The sequence below is a fragment of the Danaus plexippus genome (assembly GCF_018135715.1).
Source record: "Danaus plexippus chromosome 13 unlocalized genomic scaffold, MEX_DaPlex mxdp_15, whole genome shotgun sequence".
In the NCBI taxonomy this organism is placed as follows: Eukaryota; Metazoa; Arthropoda; class Insecta; order Lepidoptera; family Nymphalidae; genus Danaus; species Danaus plexippus.
Genome location: NW_026869849.1, coordinates 4,777,702 through 4,801,110, shown reverse-complemented (window position 1 = coordinate 4,801,110; position 23,409 = coordinate 4,777,702). Strand labels below are relative to the sequence as shown.

The window sequence follows — 23,409 nt, the reverse complement described above, 5'->3', positions numbered from 1 at the left end:
AAATTTATAAGCACTGATATGAATAATTGATCTAAGATTTATTTTAGAATGATACATAGTGAAATGTATTAAACTAAATGTGATAAAATATATGAGAAGTGGGTTTGAACACATCCAAGTGCCACTGCATAAATTATTTAAATGTTTAAATACATATGTAAGTCTTAGTGCAACAAGAATGGACTCAGTGATGTTGGGTTTGAAATTTTGCATGAAATGAAACTTCGCGGTGGACAGCTGAGCTAGAATACAATATGGCTGAATTCACCATTTACCATATTAATAAAATAAGCCAAAACCACTATAATTCCTACCTTTAAAAAAAACCTTAGGATTACAAACCTGCCACTCTTTAAATATTTTGAAGGAATATTCTGATTTTTTTAAATTGTATTCATAATAATTGTATTCATAAGGACCTATGTTAAAAATATTATTTAAATTAGAAAATATAATAACGTAGTCGAATCCACATACCGGTTTTGTAAAAAAAAATATTAACAATAGTAGTGCCGACAACACGTGTTTCGTCAACTAGAGTCAAATATTAACATACAGTTACTGTCCAAAACCTTTTAAGATTTTGACATGACGTTACATGATAATGTGGTAACGATACAGTTTTAAAGGGGGAGTGACGTACAAACGTTTTGGTATACCTAAATTTTAACTCAATCACTCCTATAAAACAGGTGCATTTTGCATCGTATCCCTTTATATAGTAAAAACTTATAGGCATACCCGAAATACTAGCAGCTGAATAATTTAAAACATTACAATTTAACATTTTGCCACAAAGATTAATGAGGGTAGAAAGTAAATATTTTTTATTCATCGTAAATTAATTATCTTTTCAAGTGTCAAACGCCTACGCACAGGCTGAGAAACTATTTATGGAGTGGCATGCGAGTTATAATTTATTTAATATGCCGTCAGCCCATTAAAAAGCATTCAGTCTCGACGCTACATTGAAGTGCATTAACTACGGGCCAAAGAGTAAAACATAAAACCAACGTTCACTGCATTATCAATCTACAGAACTACCTTTTGATATTTAATAACAACTGGTTACAAATAACGCAGCTGTTTTGTTAAAGATATATTAGATTAGATTCAATTAGTTTTGTTTTAGTTCAGTCGCATCTAAGTGGTATATTTGGTAGAATTCTTAATGCTCTTGCTACGATATTTTGAACTTAAATAAGTTTAGACATACGTTTAGTCATGGCTAATTTATGCAGCATGTTTTTTTTTTATTCTTTTTCTATAACTACATAAATTTACTGCCTTTTATTTCGACGAAGACCTACCGCATTTAACAAAGTAGGTCACAAATATAAAATTTAAAAAAACACAGATCATTCCACACATCATGCTAAAATAAATATCGCAGGAAATGTAATTTTATATAAAATAAGATTACAATATGCAGCAAAAATACTTTTTTTTTTAAATAATACTATCATTTGTATTCGTAAGAAAAATAATAATCGGTTAGTTGTGCCAGAACATAACAACTGCGTCTTGTTGTTTGCTCTACTAGAAAATCAATTTTAAGTGTATGGGTGTGGTAATTACATGGCAAGTGGTGATTAAAGCTACAAATAGTTGAATCGGCTAATTTGCATTTTAATAAATTAAAGCTGTGTCTAAAACTTCGTAACGCTTTATAATAACGTAATCAATTTCATAACATGAATTCTAATTATCTTCCTGTTGTTAATCCCGTATCAGAAATGAAGGGATGGGGACCGGTGATCGTCAAAGGCTTGTCCAAACAAAGGGGAATTTACTGGTTAAAATTGAATGCGTTAATTATTTTTCGCTCTATCGCAAATTGTATGAGGTTTTGTTTCTGCATATAGTAAGAGAAGTGGCTCCGCCCAACACTAGCAGACGATTCTGATTGGTCTGTCAGGCTTCCTTTTTTACCAGCATTATTTAAACAACCATTTAAATTAGCGTTTTCAAGTTTTTATGACGCTCATAAAGCTATCAGCGGTTATTCAGTTATCTTTACCGATGACAAAAATGATACGAAATATTTTCTTGCTCTAAATTTAATTTAAGTAAATTTAATTTTTAAATTTGTCGTGGTACAACAATCGTGCTCTAAACTTAAAGGTTTTTTAACGGACTTCATGATTAAAAAAAAAACTTTTTTTCTCGCACATTAATCTTTATGAACTATACCTACTCCGCTTACGGGTGAGTCAACAGATAGAATATGTATTCATCTCAGACACATTTATATTCAAATCTAGGAGACATTAAAAATGACTAATGCTCAACGCGTCAAATTAACATAAATTGAATTGATTTAGACCTGATTTATTTTGATTTATTGTTTGTTAACATAAGAGGACTTTGAAGTACATAATCAACTTGTGCAATAACAATTCAGTGAAAGCTTTTCCTATTGCAGCTGAGATTTGTTGAATAAGATTCCGATGAATCTCTTACTTAAGGATAACGTATTATATTGTTCTTATTTAACTCCTAATTGTTAATAGATTCTTTAAGATAAACTTACTAAAATGCTCTCATTTTTATTTCAGGTAAGCGTAAACAGATGTCTAAGAGGTGAATGGTGTAATTATACGGAATACATCTGATAAAATCGGAGCAATTTTTAAGATATTATAAATCTTTTATGTACATTCGTTGTGGAAATATAAATAAATATAATAATTAATATAATAAATTCCAGTATTTCGTAAAATGTTTCTTTAATGAATTTATTAAATTTCTAAAATACGATAAGTTTGTTCAGGACCATAAATGTAAACAAATATAATTTTATCTGGCCTGGCTATTATACTCAAGTATTCTCATTTACTAAAAGAACTCACTGGCAGAAACAAATTACGTCTTCTTTGAACGCCAATACCAATTATGTCATTTTGCTGGACACGTTCCAAATTATCTTTGCTCGTCTGATCCGGGTGTGAAATTTTTAGTATATAACAGTCGTAATGACGTGTTACGTACTATTTAATGTAAAAGTTTTTTGGTCTCCAGATTTAATGATGGCGTCGAAGAAAGCTTGAATTTTAGAAGGAGACAATATTTGATATATCTTTATTAGGCTTTCAAAGTAACAATAAATAATAGATAACGACACAACAGATCTGGCAAGATAGCTATTACCATTCAAAATGATAATAGAAGATTTGTTTACACCAAAGCGGCTCGTTTTCCCATAGCCAGTTCCGACTCGACATAACTCGAAATGATGTGGTAATGGACTGTAATGGATGTCATCTTACTCACGTTTTGAAAACTTATTCCACTGTGATTTGAGTGTTATATTTAACTTTAAATTTAATTAATGTTTTTCTTATAATTGTGTGCTTTAAAACATTATATTATTTTGATATAATATAAAATTTCACAATATATGTACTTGAAACTACATGAAGTCATCGTCTCATAAATAGTTGTTTAATTTCGTTTCGCTTTATCAGATGTAATCTAAATTCATAATGACATTTGCATAGAAAAACGTGACACATTATTCTGTATACTTCTTCATCTGTGGTTACAAATGTAACTTGTTTATTATTTCCGAGAATGCCATATGACAATATTTTATGTAAGTATTATTTAAATAATTCATACATCGCTATCGTCTGTTCAGTGCGACACAGACCGGGTCTAATACATATTTAATAAGCCTTTACCGCCATGTAATAAAGACAATCGTTGGGTTGAAGGTAGAATAAAATAAATCCTTATTTCGAATCATTGCTATCACCCAGACAGAAGGAAAATCGTTACAACTGATTGTCAAGTTGGCGTCGTTTTCTCCCAAACGAACTACAAAAACCTCATTGGTAATGGCAGCGGCCGTCACAGTAATAATAGCTAATTTGTTATAAATAAAAAACTTGCAAATGGACCTTGGGGCTATAATAAAAACATCGATAGGCCCGGTGGGTTGGATCGAAAAATGAATTTAGATTACAGGTTAACGCCGACTAAGTGTGGGTTGACTTCAACTGTGTTCAGAAAAAAAAAAACATCAAGTAAAAACAGTGAAGCGGTTGTCTCTTCAAGCTGTCATGTGAGGAACAGCCATTTTAGGACGAAGCCGTCCCGACGGCTTATGAATGTATACTTTACACAAAAACACCAATGCTTTTTAAGTATACCGATGTTGTTGTTTTTAATGTGATCCGGGGATAAGTTTACGATATACGTGACTTTTAGTTAGCAACTTGAAACAACTCCTAACTAAATTTTATGAAGCTTTCCAAACTAGTTAGCACACAAAGATACTTGATTATAGTTGATTACTTCTCGCTAGAAGACGTAATGGGATACTGTACTATGTTGGGATGCCTATATTTGTGATGCAATACACTGCGCCTGTAGCTTTTGTAGCATTTTTTTTTAGACATAAATTACTCTACTTTTTTAACATTAAAAACTTGACATCAACAACGGTGAGAAGCAAATTTATTAATATTATTAATATATCCTTTTTTATCAATTGTTAAAATATAATTAAGTATATCTGTATGTCTGTCAAAAAAGCCTGTGACCAACATATTTAATACGAGCGCTTTATGTCACTTAAATAATAGCAACGCTCATTTATGACAACTATCAATTTAATACAATATTAATTTAAAAAAAATATTTACACAACTGTGACATCTTGGCATAATACAAATATTTTTGATTTTGGTAGTTCTTAAAGAGACCGTTACAATAATGAGATCTTTATCGTAAATTACTATTTATGTAAACATTCTATGAACTTTGACTTCATTTAAACAGTAAAAAATTAACATAATACATTTAGTTATCTACACATTCGTAGATTATGGCACTTATTACTGACAGTGGAACCAAACCGTGACTCTTATATAGCTAAGAATAAAAGGCATATTTATATTTAGTAAATTTATCTCTACCCCATGAGAAACCGGTTTTACAAGAGGAATAGTTCCGACCATGGGCATACTATAAGAGGCAATGTTATGGAAAGGGCCAAGCGCTTAGTGAGAGAGCCCACGCGCATTTAACTTACGATTCTTATAATAATGCCCGACCATTTACATTGCTTTTTCGAATCAGAAGCGTAATTATATTTCAATCAAAGGACCACTTTTAAAGACTCATAAAATTTATCAATGATAACCTATTCTTTATCTGCACACAACTATAAACGTAGTTTAAATGTTAGATTAAGGTAATGGCCAAATATAACAATATTGAGCTACTAGCTACTACAAGACTAAATGAAGTGGAAATTCATTACTTTAGTGGAAATTTACCTCATTGCAGAGAATAAAGCTCGTTAAAATTACTCGCAGCCCGTTCCTGAATAAGTTTCCACGGAATTTTATATATTTTAAAGAAATGAAATGGAGCAAATTTAATCACTCCTAGCTCATCGTTTTTTATGTTGAAATCTATTTAATTTTTTATTTTATTCACATAATTTGTTAGATCAGAATCCAGCAGCTCAATTTATATTTAATCTTTTATAGACAATAGCTTCAAAAACAAATATTATTTCGTTTACAAGATTGAAGTATTATTTTGTTTCACAATTGAACTGAAAAACAATTCGTTTTTTTTTTTCACTATACATAAAACTTATGTCATAAAGGTTTGAATCGTGCGATAATATTCAATTTACTTTGTTCCAGCATCGAATAGGGGGTTTTATAGTTTCGGCTTAACGAATGTTGCGGGCCTTTGTAATCCTTCACCGTTTTTGTAATGGAGCCAACAAAAACTAATAGAGTGACGATCGAACAATGGCTATTTTAATGAAGTTTGGATGTGAGAACGTACATCCGTCGTGGTCGCGTAACAGTCTAATAACGTGTAATATCAAGTGACGGAAATCTACTATATATACTATATATTTTTTACAAAAATAAATCACGCGTAGTAAATCCGAAAAATAGTTTCATTTAAATGAATAAAACTCGCGAAAATCTTAGATCTCAATCTACTATATGTTTGATGTTATACAACAAAATAGAAGAAAAATATAATGCTCACATATTTTTTTTCTACTTAAAAGCTTACTGGTAAACATTTCCTTTGCTTTGTAAATAAAATGAAAAATTATTATATTTAATTGCCTAATATTTTAACAATCTGTTCTTCATCTGCATATCGCAATTGAAGAAATCGTTTTATCAGCTGCTTGAGAAAACAACTTGTACCTTGTTATATAGAAAACCAATCATACGGTACAACATTGTAAGAGCTTTTGTTCCTCTTGAAGTTTATCTTAGCATCTTGCTTATACAAACAGATGTGCACTCTGAAAAAACCATTTTAGCTTATGCAATAAAAACTAAAATCCTTTGTGTTTCCAAGTTCATTGTACAACAGTTCTGATTTGTAGACTTGATAGGCATGAGATGGGAGTTCTCGGACGCAAGGACACAAGTAAATGTTAAAAATAAAATAAAGCTACAATATAATTTGTTGTGATAAGCGTCTGTTTATCTGTTATTTTGTCTTTTTCTCAAAGAATTAGTTTACATCTATTGTAATATTGTAAATATTACATTACCTTAATATGTTGGTTACTTAACGTTTTTAAGTCTTATACTTTTTTTTATTGCTATTGAGTCGTGACAAGGCACGACTCTTATGTTTTGTTTGCTTATTTAAATTAAAGTATTTTTGCATTCTGGCTGTCAAAGGTGCAACACATCGTCTAAGTCGTTGGAGCATGAAAATCTATTTATTACATATAAGGTATCTTTATGTTTTTAAAGTTTATTGATTTTTTTAATACCCATATTAGAAGACTATTGAAACAAACATATATTTTCACGTCCTTTAGAGAATATAAGTCAAAGTTAATGTATTACAATACACAAATTATTATAAGTCAGCAGTAAAATATTTCATATCACATAAAAATACGTTTATCTTGATATGAATAAATAATATTCCATCGATTATTTTATTTATTTCAAGATTTCCATACGAAAATGTTAAATTGCATAACACTATATGGGAACTTTCTATAATATTGGTTACATTATCGTATTCATAGAGGGTACTGACAGCTCGAATAAACTTACTTATAATGCGCATTTGATAAAGAGCATTAAAACTAGAATAGACTATACGAAGCAACTGATTGATTGCCCTTGCATTAAAGAGTTAATTATAATTAACTCCCGTTTGTAACACAAATTGCATTGAATCGATGTTGTAAATCCAGCTGAGTCATTATTGATTTATTTCTCCATCTGCGTGTACAAAGATAAAAAAATATATATTTGTTTTTTCTTTCAAAAAGTGAACACGCCATTTTCTTGTCTCCATATACATGCTAATTGAAATTGTCGTCGTCAAGGCTGGACTTAAACAATGGGTATTTATGAGCCAAGTGATCTGGCTATTACATTATTCAGCACGACTTGCCAACCTGCTAGCGTCTGCTATTAAATTATAGATGGGTCGACTATCTTTGCTAATAACAGCATATCAGAATATTATAGTATACTTTCTAAACGGCTTAAAGGAAGAATTGCTGTTATGACCTATTGTAATATTTACGAAAATATAAAATATATAAATTTTAACATAACATTAGACAAAAATTAAGTAATAGAAAATGGTGGTCTTGAAAATAGAGAAAAATGTTTTTAACTTACTCATTATTGTTACTCCATCATAAAAGTTGCACACGATTGTTCCTGAGTCATATTGTTCTGACCGCAGACCATGGTTTTATTAGAAATGTTTATGTTTCGCATTGATATAAGCAGGGGATGAAAACAGTATAATTTCTGTTTACTTACGCTTTAGTTGTTAATTCACTATTCAACTATTTTGTTTTAAAGCTTTTTTTTAACATTGTAATGCGGGTCTATTGTGTAGTGCCTAAAACGCTTCTGTATTGATTATTCGAAATTGTGTACTATACTGTCTATCAGATTTAATCCCTCAAGACTAATCGAGACTGCTCTATCTCTTTTATGAATACAGTAGTAGTTATATGAGTTATTACTAAATACGTTATTACGAGGTCTCGTTAAATTTAACAACTACTTGTAAACAAGACAATAATCACATGAAATGGATGCTGTAACAATAACATATATAAAAGGATTTTGTGCTACAAGTTTTTATATAAATAAAAAACATATGTGAATTTTTATTATGTAAATATATACAAAATATGTTTGGCTGGACAAATTTTTATTAAAATATTAATTAAACTTGTATTCAAATAAACTAATTGGTGACTTGAAAACATTGAAAAACGCTGTTTAAATCTATACCAGTAACTATTTTATCCTTATATGAGGATTTATAATATACGAATCACTCCAATGCGACTTTAGTTTTTGGCTGGAGATTTTTTGTTGTCATAATGTATTTTTAAAAATAAAGTAGTGACAAAAAATAAATCGCCAACCCTGCGGCATCGGAAACCGAATACGGCCTACATGTGCGTGATTCCGAGTCTGCATAACTAATCCTGCTTTCGGCATAGCCGGTGTTAAACTTTTCGGACGGGCTGCGAGTTTTAATTTGTGATCAATTATGCGTGAGCACTGTTATTTATCGTTTTTATTTTATTTGCCTTCTCGCAGCATCGCTGGGTGGTCTCACGATTTACGGACGGCTCTCGAATACTTTCTGATTGTGCCATAGAACTAACGAACCGATACCGGATTGATTAGAAACATTATTGCTGTTACAAACTGATGTTATAATGAATTTAATTAAATTTTTAATCAATTACTTTGTCTAACGAATTTCTTTGATTTGGTATGGATTATTGCGAATAATTGAAGAATTCCAAATAGTTCGTAACATATGTATATATTTTATTATCGATTTCATGTTTATATTTTTATGTGGCTGTAAAGAGAATTCTAAAAGCTGTATCCATAAACGAATTAATTTCCGAAGTCGATCGGCCATTTTGTTATTCCAAGCGCATCGGCGCCCTCCAACTGGTTAGCGGCAAATTGTTCCACGTAATGTGATTCTAATTGAGCAACTAATTTCTACTGAGCACACTTCGTTAATTATCCATTACTACAGTACAGGAGAATATTTTCTATATTCGAAATTTTTTTTTTTTATGTTATTCAGAAATGTATAATAGTATAAACCTTTAAAGGAACACTGCTACCCATTCTCGCTTAGATTTAAAGTATCGAATATTAATATAATGATCTAAATTGTATTTTTATTACTTTATTTGTATTCATAGGAGCACTTTTATATGCAGAGGTATGTCATAAGTATTTTACTGTCTTTTATTGCACACTTGTTATTTTGAATGCAGAACGTAGAGTAGGTACTTTCGTCACAAGACTAAATATGTGATGTACCTAACGTTTCTTTGCTATTTTGGCTAAAAAAATTTGTTAACGTGTCATTAAATGAAATGTAATTGTTACCTCATATAGGAATAAGTATTAAAAATGATTTTTGATTTGCATATTACTGTAATAGATCTCCGTATTCATTTGTCACGTATTTGTCATTGATAACTTTTTCAATTTGTGTTTAGCAGAAGTCAAAATATATTTTACTCTCAGTTAAATAAGGATAACATGACCTAGATTCATAAAATTTGCGCGATAATCTAAATAACGGTTGAATGTGTAGAATTGTGGTCTCTAAGAGCCTTTTGACCTCAAGTCCGGCTCTTAGGCACGGCCAATTATGTAACGTGAGAGTTTACTTTGTAAGCATGGATTATTAGAAAGAAAAGATAAGTGCCCTATATATTTTTTTCAAAGCTTTTTTTCACTGATCTCATTATAACGTAGAATATTATACTACAACAATTTATTTCTATATAACAGTTAATTAAAATATAAAGTTAATAATCTCATTCAATATACAGAAGCCTGAGAACAGGTTCGATTTCATTTAATAATAGCCATTTCATTACTTGCGGAATTTATTTTGCCGCGCGGGGAATATGAGCCTACGCGCTTTGGAAACGAGGCTTTTGCAATTACTTAAGATAATTTTCTGAGTTGCTTCGATAATTTGAATTGGTGTATATAATAAGCCAACCGTTCAATACTTATGAGAGATTTTAAATTACTAATAGGATATAATTAATGCATACGATTAAAGTGATCGCTAATTTCTAAGGAAGCATCTATCATTAATTATAATATATTAATCAAAACTTCATATTGTTAAATCTACTACGTTTAATCACGAAACTAAAGAAGAAAAGTGAGAGCAGAAATATGTAAGTAAGTAGTTTTTGCAATCGCTGAAAAAGTAGATGTACTAAAAACACAACTAGCCCAGTGAAATTTAGTATAGAAAAAGGATAAACGGAAAATTTATAAAAAGACACGAATATACATTTTGGTATATATTTTGCCAGTCCAGGTTGTTATAATAATTATTTATAACAACATTATAAAGCTCTAGTAAATATGGCGGAACCTGTATCCTACGCAACCTTTGCAGCAATTTATTACTGGAATGGTAGAAAGACGTTATCGCTATAAAAGGTGGACATGGCTAAAGTACACGCTGGCATTTTACTTTGGAATGCTATGTGGTGTTTCTTGGAATAAGATAATATTTAAAAGGTCAATCTCCTTTTAATTAAAATATATTATAAGGTGAATAAATAAGACCTAAATTAATTCCCGCAACTGGTCTAGGACCTCTGACCAGAAGATGAAAAGTATTTGGAGCCCCATAACAAACACAATGAAATTTGGTATTGTTTTTGGTATCTACTTTCACGTTCAATAACGTTTCTTGTTCTATGTAATAGAGATATCACGCTAAAGTCATTATTCTAAATGTTCGAAGAGTTCGAATTAAGACAAGTTTGCTAACTATCTAACTGTTTCCTAGAAATCAGTTTAAACAGTGTCGGAAATCATTGTTAGGAGTAACATTAGTGTGCTAAAATACTTAATAGATGCGGTTGTGTCCAACGTATCATGGTGAAAATATATACCGTTTTCCATAAAATTTAGATATTAAAAATAAATTGATGAATATAAAAAAATCCGGAATAAACTTCTTATTTATTATTCAATTCTATGTAAAAGAACTACCTTTAAGAGTTGACATTATAACATATCCATAGCTGTGAGACCTTTTGAAGTCACAGAAAAAGAGATTTGATAATAGTCTATAAACAATAGCATAAAGCCTGCGCTGCAAATCTTTTTTTAAAGTATGTACCGATCAATCGTTACTTTATTTGTCATAATGCCGCTTTGAAGATTACTTTCGAAGGCTTTGTTATAACTAATGTCATTGCTTCGTTACCACATGTCGCATAGGAATATTAAAATTTTAACTAGAATAATATTCAAAATTAGGGTTAAAATCGCTTCAGTTTCGTGTAGATTTATCTTCGGCCCTTAGTGAACATGTCCCCTGTCACAACTCCCACACACGCCTCCAATTAGTACAGAAATAACGCGAAGTATTTGTTAACTTCCGACCTTATAACATTCTTAAGAACGTAGACAAGATGAGAAAAAATATATTGTACAAAATAACTTCATTAGTAATGAAAGCAAATAGCATGTTGTTACCTTTATCTCGATTTACTTCTCTTGTTGACTTGTTTCATATTAAATACATGATTTAATATACATATTTATGTTATTCCACCATAAAACAATTCAAGAATATTTTATTACAAACATAACATTTTAACAAATGAATTTTAATTTAGCATATTTTGTAAAGGCATGGTTAATTACACTAACCCTATCCATAATAACTTCTGTTGGGAAAATCTAGGAAAAGCCAGATGTGACAGACATAAAAAGTGTTGTTTATATAACTTTTAATTCCTTATTGAATGCTTGCTCCGGAAATTAACTTCAAATAAAGTAAGGATGGTTCAAACTTATCTTACAGGTGCGGGAATGACCGCACAATGAGGCACCCCACGAACTTTTATCAGAACAAAGTTGACAAATAAAAGCCCCTACAACTTTTCTCATAGCCTAGTAGACGTGACTCGACCTATTTCACCTACTTGAGCTAATATTGTTAGCAATACTTACACACTAATTACATACAAACCTCTAATAATCCTGAAAAGGTCTAAACAACGGAGGTTGTGTTTGACCTTTCTGTGCTAATTGAACAAAAAATAGACGACATTTTTATGAGCTTTTATAAAAGACGTTAACACATCACTAATTAATTCCAAACACAACGAAGAGTAATTCATTGTATCGAAAGTATATTTTGGACTTTTCGCCATTATCGATTTTGGAAATCAATCGCTCAACTTCTAGATTTATAAATAAAAAGTTAAAATAATTATAGGAGAGAAAGTAAAACTAATTTTATTTTAAATATGTTCTTCTTATCAGGACTAAGAAGTATGATTTGATTACGTTATTTTTTCGAAGGACCGTGGAAGTTTTTACATTGGTACTGTGAAATATGATAGCTGGAGGTAATCCTCGTAAATGAAGAATGACAGGGAAGCCGCAAACTTATCCATCCAACCTTCTAACTGAGATTAGCAAATTTCGGTACAACGATCTTTCGAATAGCAATAAACTTAATTGATTTTAATGACACTTTTCATTTTATTATTATTTTGTTTACATAAAACTTTGTAAATTAATCTTGCTGGACTATTGTAAGTATCTTTTCCTTTTTCCAAAAATTCGAAAAATTTATACTTAAGCTATCAAGCCTGACGGGTTTATTCACTTCTAATTTTGAAATAAGCAAACCATGTAAAACTCAAAGCATACCTAAAACTTTCAGTAATAGAGGTGGTTTTTGCGTGACATGGGATAAAATTTGATGTAAAGCTCGCGTTTCCGTTCAAGTTTTTAAAAGTCCGGACTCAGTAACGGGTCGGTATTGTTATTTCAGTCGTCGGAAACGTAACGAATGGGAAAGGTTCAAAGTGACGGCAAACATATATTTTATAAGCGGCCATTTGTCTCAAGCGCATGTGTCCGCTCCCGCTGAAATATTTACGAGCTATTAGAGCAACAAGAACAAATATTAGGCGCAGCTTGCATTTCTCATTCCCCTAAAATCAGATCACAGCTATCTTAAGTCGACTGACTCCGTTTAATATATTAGCTGGGATGTTTGATGCATCGGTGCGGAAGATGATTCTCATGTATCCTAATTGTTTGGAGACAGATTAATTAATTTATTAGTGAACAAATTAATTTAATCTGTTGATGTATACATTTTTGTTCCTTTTATCAATAGAGGTATTCCTAGCCTTTGTAAATATGGGTGTATTGCTCAGTTGACAAATTACTTAATTTTATTAAGTGGTGATACACATGAGGCCCCTGTTTGCGTAATCCGAAAGTGTTTCATGACAGCGACCGGTCCCCCACAAACTTTATAATGCGTAAACTCACCAAAGTGCTGTATTAGTCGACCGCGACAAAGAAACGGTAATGGTCTCTCATATATATGCAAATAAATTTTCGAAATGCATTTTAAATGAAAATAATCCTAAATTTATATGTAAATTTGTGACCGCATTTTGTCCTTCGCGGCTTCTCGTTTCTAAATCGATTACGCTACACGGATTCGGGCTTAGATCCAAGTCGGATAAGTTTAATGAAGGGTTTTAAATGGAGATCCTTTTGGTAGAATCTCTTGATTGGTGATTCTATTATAACACGCTTTCATTGTACTTGTAATTTCTGTGTTAGCATTAAATAAGATCGTATAGGTTTAAGCTGATATGAAATTATCAAGCACAGTTTTATGAACGTACTATCAAAAATCCCAAAAATTAAAGTATTTATTTATGAGGCCTGGCTTGATAGTTCATATCTTATTTTTGTTCGCCTCTCTTTTGAATTCTAAGAACCGAAACCTATATTTATGGGACCACCCGGGTAATTTAAACTAAAGCTGATGTATGCGTGTTCCCTTTATGCCACTTCAATTAGTCATGATTAACTCAAATTTATAGGTTCGTTTAATGGGCCATTAGCTTACTCCCTTGTGAAATGACTTCTTATTTGAAACCCTTCTGTCATATAAAACACTTCCATCCAATAAATATGTGTAATGATATTCGATATCAAGAGGCATTATTACGTATGAAGTCAAAGTCGTATCAGTATATAGTTATAAAAGTTCTTCATAAGTATGTTATACTTTGGATCTTACCTTTAATTATATATCTTAGTTTTTACAACGTATTGTATGCAATCAGTTTACGTACTTACTTTATATTCTGTAAAACTTTTATATGTTCTCGTTTTAAATGTAGTTCAAACTACGTACACATTGATCAGAAATACATTTTGAATTTAATGTTTACACAAACAAAACCAATACAAAATATGTATTTGTAAAAAAATATAACATAAATTGAATGAAAAATAATATAAAAATATGAACGGATAATCCAATCCCTTAATTGTATTTAACTTTGTAAATTATAAATGAAACATAACAAGGAAGATAACTATAAATATATTCTTATATAAAAAGAATTGATAGGCAAATCATTGTGATATATCGTCATAAATTTTATATGTTGTCCGATTTTTCCCTTACAGGTATGTGTTATGAAAAATAAGAGACCATTCAAGTAGGTATTGCATGATAAATTGTGTTCAATTTGCAAGCTGACAGCCACCGAGGAAAGCATTTGGGTAACAAATGTTTAGGTATGGTTAAACAGCACGCGATCGTATACAACTTTACTATATACATTCATCATTTCACATTCCGTTGAGTGGATATATGTCTTGTATATTTTATTTTACTTCCATTTAAAATTACTTACGTTTTATGATTACACTGGATTGTGGACATTTTAAATGCCATTAGTGATTAGAACAATAAACTTTGTATTTTATATAAATGTTAAACAATTTTATAAGTACACGTTTACATCTCATTTTATATTAATGTTCAAATTTTAAAACATTCAAAATAAACGACGGTGGAACAAAGGAATAAATAACAGATTATTTACAGACATCCTCCGTGTCTTGCTCAGGTGGTATTACGGAAAGCAGAGTTATGTTTGAGCATTAAATCACATACCAATTAGGTTAGAAGTTTTCAACAATTTTATCCATTATAATATTTATTGTTCTAATTTTCAATTCCTTAGCATAAAATAATTGTTTTATCATAAATATAATTTATTGTATGGGAATGAACAGTCTGGTTATGCGAAATTCAAACCAATATTAGGTACATACACATACATTACAATATTTATATACTATAATTAATGAAATATATATATTGATAAATATAAACACTTTTTCACATAAAGCAGCAACAAAGTCTACCTTGGTAATTCATCAATTATAAAATAATCCAGTTATGTTCTAAATCTTGTTTATTTTTACACGAATTGGGGGTAGGTTTGGCACGGAACGGTTCATTAATCATCGCCCCAAATCCGGCTAAACGAATATGTTTAAGTGAAAGACGGCTGAGAAGGCAACGATTTTTTACTTCGCGTAATCTCTCTGTAAATGACATTTGCCTAAAGTAAATATTAAATGTGAAAACGGTGACAAATAAACTTTTCCTCGCTGAAATCCGTGATTCCATTATTCTGGTAACACCCTGGAATTCTTTTAGGCTTAAACGTCATTGTTGACTTAGAGTTTTTTTGAAAATATCTTTACTATTTTGGGGTCTGTTTCGTTAACCTAGAAACGACATTTGTAGTGGATTGTTGTAATTTTCCCTTTTTATATAAAAATATAATTTGCATACAAAAAATAATTATCAATATCGGATCCCAAAAGAAGTTTAATATAATTTTCAAGAATTGGAATTACTTTAACGAAATTAAATAGAGACCGACTGCCAATGTAATCATTCGTATTGATTGCCATTTCTAAGAGCACCCAATTACTCGTTTTATACGACCCGATAATAATGTTTGATTTAAAGAAAAAAATAACGACACTTTTAAGTCAAACTTTTCAAATAAACTTCTTTAATAACGACGAATATAAGTATTATTACTATGTTTATTAGTAAGTAAGTCATGTTTCAATGCGTGTATGATTAATTTTACACGGTATAATGTTAATTTAATTCCATTTCCATGTTAGAATAATTTTAACATGTCAAATAATTTGTATCTTTTTTCCAAATGTTTAGTTAAATAAGGCGTTATCGCATCCACATCTGCGTGTAGATCATAATTTTGTTAGGCACTCAGTCGAGTCGAGGAAATGTTTGTTCATATCTATGTATTCATCGCGTGAAACCGTCTAGTGTGGCAGGACCCTAATTTTTGAGTATATTTACCCGTCCTTTCTAAATATTGAATAATATAATCAAGCTTTATAATATAACTTATATAAATCATTTAAATCTTATATATACAAAAAAAATGCTCCTACAACTTTAAATAAATAGGGACTCGAATTGTCTATGTTACTTTCTAAAACTGAGTTAGGTTCTGTCTTAATTTTATTTATATAAAAATAATTGAATATAGTGAAAACAGACTGAATGTGCATGAAAAATATGAAATTATATTTTATTACAATTGTTTTTTTTTTAAAGGACCACAAATAAAATTGAGAGAGTGTATAAAAAAAATATGGGACATAATAGTATTGTCTTGTATTTTAAATTCATGAATATAGGACTTATCAAATGTGTGTTCGGTTCGTATATTTGTATGAGTTTTCAATAAAAATAAATATTATGCTACTGTGACCCTATTTTCAAGAACTGAATTGAATATACATTGCATATAACAACTGTGTCGCTACCATTATCATAATAATTAAGTATTCTATTACTACAGGTGAATATTTTATATATATACCTCTAAAAAAGGTACTGCTCCCTCCCTCAAAACGCTACTGCTAATTAGTGTTTTTAATTAAGATGAAAAATAAGCCGAAAAAAACTATCCTCTGACCTAGTTTTAAATTTATTACACAAATACATACAATATGCAACTAATTTGACAGCTCCACTTGAACAGTTGTAAGTTAAAATTATAAATAAACTAACCAATAAGTACAGCTACAACTTGTTGAACGACTTGACAACGTCGCTATGTAATTTTTTTTATGCCAAAAAAAATTTACATTTTAACATTAATTTTGGCTCCACGCCTTGAAACAAGTGGAGATAAAATTAATATAGATTTATTATAACAAAACTCTTAGATGTGAAATTTCTATTGGTATTTATTAATCTTCAGAGTTTAAAGTATATAACTAATAGTTTTTGTTAACAAAAATTAAAAAATATAAATTGTGTGGAATGTTCTAATTTAAATTGGCCCTTGCGTGATCTCAAAATACCGATATAAAACCATACATAAAACGATGCTGGATTTCGTGGAACAAAGAGAGCTGAGGGGCTTCTTTGAACACAAGGTTAGCGTAGTGTGAAATAAGAATAATTCGCTTTTTCGTCATCACAGGAGCAGTTGAAAGGTTCAAGGGCCATCCAAGGTGGAGTGGCAGACTTTATTATTGGCCTCACAACGCAAGGGGATATTGGAAATGAGGTCATAATGCTTCCACGCAGGAACCAACTTTGCTTTGTACTTCAATATCACGTTGATTTGACTTTGAGTGCCAACGCAAAAAAACATAAAATAAATAAATCGCTATGAACCTTTTGGAGCAAATCTGGTAATTGTGAGATATTTTTATTATTTCGTTTTCCATAATTACCTTCTTATTACGAACTTTAAATAAATTTCAAATATAATTTACTTGTGCCTTTTTGGTAAGTCCAATAGAAATTTTAAATAATGAGAAAATAAATCCGAGCTTGAATTAATTCCCCACTTTTTATCTATATACATACTAGGCATTGTGAAGCAATATGTTGTATACAAACATTTCTCCTTTATATTTTATTCATACACACTTCTATAAATTGCCAAACTATTTTAAACTTGATTATCCTTCATAATTTACACCCACATCTAAATTAAGGTGAACACTGTTCTATTTTGTAATGAAATGTAACAAAGCAATTCATACCTCAGTTCAACAGTAAGGGCAAATACAAAACAAAAAAAATTCAAATATGTTACAACTTTCATTTCGGCTTTGTCCTCGGATAATTGAAACAAAACGAGCGACAACGCGCGTCACGCGATTCACCAGGATTAATATAACCTTGTACTTTCACAAATTCATTTCCTCACGCATAGAAATAAGTATTTCTTTTACACTACCGTATTTTATTATGAAATTGATTAATATTCCGCTGTGTTGCCATGCTTCATTTTTGTTAATATCAGAACTCAGTCGTTGACGTGAATCATTTGACAATGAACATTATATTAGATAATATTATGTAACACTTACATTATTAGATTTAAGTATTTGTTTGTTATCATGTACCTTATATGCTTTTATATGGAATAAAATTTAATATCTGTATGATGGCATCGTTTGTCAAATATTAATAGTATGTAATGTATTGATTTTAGTATGGAGCAGATTAGTTAAGCTTTTCTATCAGTACCATGTACCCAAACAGATTTGTGAGGTCGGCAAGGATAATAGTATCACTTAATATAATCTTTGATTATTAATGGCTTTTAATTGGAGAAGAATAGAGGGGGATTATTTGTAGAGTATCTGACGTGACCTTTTTGGGAGATATATTCTGCAATTGTAAGTATAGACACATTCAATATTTATAGCATTCTATATATTTTCATTGAGTGCATTTCAGTATTTGCTTTAACGGGTAGGGTAGGGAGGTTAATTATAAATACAATTCTAAAAAAATTCATTGTCCATAACAAAATCTCAAGTTAAGTGTATATCCAAAACAGCAGATTATTTTCAGAAGAATAAATGAATTTTCCAATGAAAAAGTTTATATAGAGTCATTAATTTTAAGAACTTTCTTTAATTAATTTAGTTTCTGAACATCAATTTAAAACTCAAATATTTGAAGTTCTCATTTTATTTTTCGTACCATTTTTAATTATTTTGAATCTCACTCTTCATTACTAGTTAGTGCACTACAATATTTTTCTTTATGATTACTGAGCTAAAAATATTTTTTGCACGCTAATTAAAATTACTTTTTAATAAGGATGAAGTGTTAATATTTAGTAAAAATAAGACTAAATATATTAGTTAACATTTCTTGGCTTGGGAATTAATTGAAATAAAACAGGTGGTTACTGTTGTGAGTCACGCAGAGCATTCGTACAATTTTATACTCGAATAGTATAAAATGAGCAAAATTTTTCCTTATTGCAAGAGAAAATAGTCTCACAATATTCACAAAAATATGTTTAAGGAAAAAAGTTTTTCTCTTTTCAAATACGACGAAAATGACGACTTAATTTTTTTTAAAGATAAAAATAATATCAAGAGCGTGAATGCTCACTTGTTCAGATAGTGTGCTTTTTGTCTGTCACTCAAAATCCGTTCTAAATGTAAAGCTATTTCTGACTTTTGCTGACAACTAGAATTGTAAATGGAACAGTATTAACAATTTATTTCGGGACAAATGTCACGTCATCTTAATCGAAGGTAATTTGCCTAAATCCTTATTTATTTTTTATCCATTCATTCTTAAATGTGAGCCCTTTTTAACGATTTATGTGGAATAACTAACAATGAAGTCCGATGCTCCATAATAGACCATCCATTACTATAGTAAAAAAAGCCAAATATTCGAAGACATTGTTAGGTTGCTATTGTGCGAACCCTCCATATTCACATATAGTCAGCTCTTTGTGCTTGTCTGCCTCTGACGTTTGGGCTGTTTAAGATAAATGAGACTGTAGAATTAAATACGCTCCAAAATGAACGTACTTAAAACCATTAATACCAATGTACAATTTTGTGATAAGCTAGAAAACAATAGTATTATATGTTATAGTAATATTTAAATAACTGTCGTAGTTCCAAAGTAATTTTACGACATGACACGTGATAGACACGTCCATGCATTATAAATTTCTTTCGTCGGCTAATTCTATTTAAAATCAATGGAACGATAACGGCCATCATGCATATTCGTTCATATAATCTGAATTAACGATTAAAGTCGCGCGCGCATTGTGGGCGAGACTTAATATGGCTAAAGCTTTGTTCTATACTGACCTAAATTTAGATACGGAATAAATTATCTCTTACATACCTTTATTCGTTGGCTTCATCTAATGAAAGCCTTTCGATATTATCAGTCAATATGGTAATTAAGAATTAAATATCAACCTTCGGGATATTTTAACTATTTATTAATTCATAGCTAAAATAAAAATAAAATATTGTGTATACTAAACAACTGATTTAAAAATATATACATTTTGTTTTTCTATTGATATAACTTATATTGCTAAATAGTTGAAAGTTGTTGATGATTCTCAAATATTTATAAAGTCTGTACAATTCGATGGAGTTGTATGGAATAAACAATTTACAATTTAAAAAATGTTTTTATCTAAACTTTTAAGTGAAAAAAGTCTTATCTTTACCGACTATTGTAATGCCATTGGTGAGATAACACTATCGTTAGCGGAGTTTTCAAGCCATCGCGTCGACCACATATGATTATTTTAACGTATACTCGGTCTTGTGATAGCATTTTTATTATGTAATAGAGAAGAAAAAACACGAAGTATTGTAATGTATATTTCTGTATTTATGTGTATGTATTCTAACGCAACCTATGAAATTTATTTTAATTCATTTATTATGTTTGTACTCGTATGTACACTTCAAATTATTAGTCAACGCTACTATTAAAGTTGCCTGTAAAATAACGATTTCTCTAGAAATATTTTAAAAATGTCGGTGACCAAATATATTTATATAATCTGATTTAAAAAAATCTTTGACCAACCTTCTTAACACTAACGTGAATAATGTGTCGTTCAATATGTGTGTGTGCTTATTAGTTTGTCAGGTTTTCTACTTCTTACTCTACAGAATTTACTATGGTTGGTTAAGTATATACATATATGCACACGTTTTACTGTAGAATTTATCGACCATAGACAAGCTTTGCGCAAGCCAACCTTTATATAAAATTCGATGAGAATTCAAACCTATTAACAATTCTTACCATATTTCTGTAGGAAAATTTAACAAAATATCATAAGCGAAAATTGTTTAAATCAATTTCATCACAAGACTAAAGTTAGAAGTGATTCTTCGACGAATAAATAATACGAATCCAAAATGGTAATCCGAAAACAGGTAAAAATTTCCATACACATCTATCGGTCCAATCAATATGAAATACCAGATCTGATACGAATCAGATGTTTCATTATTCATCTGCTCCCCACTTTCCAGACGACAGGCCATTAGCATTTTAAATTGCGTAATGAATTTACTACTTCAAGAGGTTTAAACTTCAACACGCGGGAAAGTTTCACAACGGCTTTAATTTGACGAATAATTTTGGATTCAAGCACTCTTGTTTCATATGTGTTTTTTTTTTCTTATTTTACATTGCAAATAAAAATATGTGCATTAAAACTTGTGTTGTAGATGCGTAGTAGAAGATTAAAATGCTTTCATTAAATAAAAAGGGAATTACGTTGCGACGATAAGTATGTGCGTACTTAGGAACGCAAAGCAATTATTTAACTCGTTACTGTCACCTTGACAGCTGTAATGTTAATTAAAAAAAATACCAGTACATATCTACTGCGTTTGAGTATTTAGCATAGAATTAACTTCCACATACTTACTTTTCAAATGCTTTTTAATGAACTTAAAAGCTTGTACGCCTTAATATATATATCTTCTAATTATAATAGAAAGCCTTGCCCCGTTCGATGTATGGCAAAGATTGCAGCAATGATAGTAGTGGCACAATTTGTAATAACATCAGTATATAATATTACTTTATTTGAACAGTGAAATAGCGAGTTTATAAAACACTTGTACGTTTTAGTCTAAGTAATGGTACTGTCAATATTTTGAAACGAATATATCAACACATTCACACCTGTTGTAGATTATACAAAGTACATGATACAATAAATACAGGAAACTGCTTATAAAAATATTACAAAGAGTGGTCGCAGCAGGTGACGTCTACGTTTCGTTTGACTTAAGCCTAAGGGTCACTTCAATTGAGTGGACAGTTCATTTTATTAAGAAATATGTGACATTTATTGTCAGTCAATAATCCCGCATGTGGGTGAGACCTATTATTTAAAAGTGACTGGATAGAATGCTCAGCTTAAGCAACACGGCTAACGTTTTGTTTCTTGTTTCAGTTGATCGTTTGAGGCTTAACATGTCATAAGGTAAGTAATCGATGATAGTACCTTCAAATAAATGTACGGTGATCATTATAGCAGTTTTATATGCTTTGTGATTCCATTATCATTGTTCTGATTTGAAGAGAATTGATGTAGAATAATGGACAAGATTTATTTAACTACATCGAGCTTAAAGAAAATAGTTAAATAAGCCTGACTTTTTTAAGGCAATGATTAATCACGAGTTATAAAAAATTGTAAAATCTATAAATATGAAGCTAAGTTTAATTTTTTTTTCTCAATACTACTAAATATTAAAAAAAAAACTTTATTAATAAACTAAACAAACATGTTCTTAGCGCATAAATATTTCTGTTTTTACACCGTTGAGAAATGATTCGTCTTGTTATTATGTACCGGTAATACTCCATACGATTATGTTTAGTAATTTTTCCCTTGTAAATTAATAAATATCCTTACATTTCTCCACTATGTTATAACTTCTCATTGAGAGTAATAAAAATTTCAGATATTTCATTTTTAGAGATACTAGATATTTGATATATTTGTCATATTATAAAAATAGTACAATCTTTCTTAAAACTGACTGCGAATGTAAAAAATGGTCTATAATTCATATATATATTTGAAACCTGTATTCCAAGTGTTTTGTTTTGTATATCGTTGTCAGATCTCGTCCGATTTATATGCTTGCTAGAAAGCACTATAGCTTGAGGCGTATGTCAACTGCTCTGTTGCAGATTATAGTCTAATCCCCTTTCTATGTTGAGATTCTAAAGCTTTGTGCTCAGACACTCCGAATGTCGAGAGTGCGTAAATCTGTTTCAATTCTGCGATCTTAATTATATGCAACTCAATTCACACTTAATCCAGTAAATGTTATTATAATAGACTCGTGGATTATATATATATATATAAATATCTGAGTAAGTTTTTTCATAAATGTTACGCCCGTTTTTATGAGAAAAATAATGTAACGAGATCTAAGATTTTTGCGGGTTTTATTCATTTAAATCAAACAAATATTTTTCGGATAAACTACGCGTGATTTATTTTTGTAAAAACTTCGGGAGTATGTAGTTTTTTACAAAAATAATTCACGCGTAGTTTATCCGAAAAATATTAGTTTCATTTAAAAAAAAATGTAGCTAGCAATGATAGTAAGTAGAGTCACAGACGGCTCTTAGTTTAATTTAATATGAAGTATAAATAGTACT

General features: G+C 30.2%; 1 protein-coding gene across 4 annotated transcripts in view; it reads left to right on the top strand.

The window, feature by feature from the left end:
* The window catches only part of LOC116770210 (uncharacterized), a 57,611-nt gene that overhangs the window by 16,306 nt on the left and 17,896 nt on the right, over positions 1-23,409 (top strand). For 3 of the 4 annotated variants that reach the window (XR_004353511.2, XM_032661587.2, XM_032661586.2), the window contains exon 2: positions 22,187-22,216. The exons of the other annotated variant lie outside the window; for it this stretch is intronic. The gene's annotated coding sequence lies outside the window, so the exon portion shown is untranslated. The remainder of the gene's footprint in view (positions 1-22,186; positions 22,217-23,409) is intronic. 4 annotated transcript variants of the gene reach the window in all.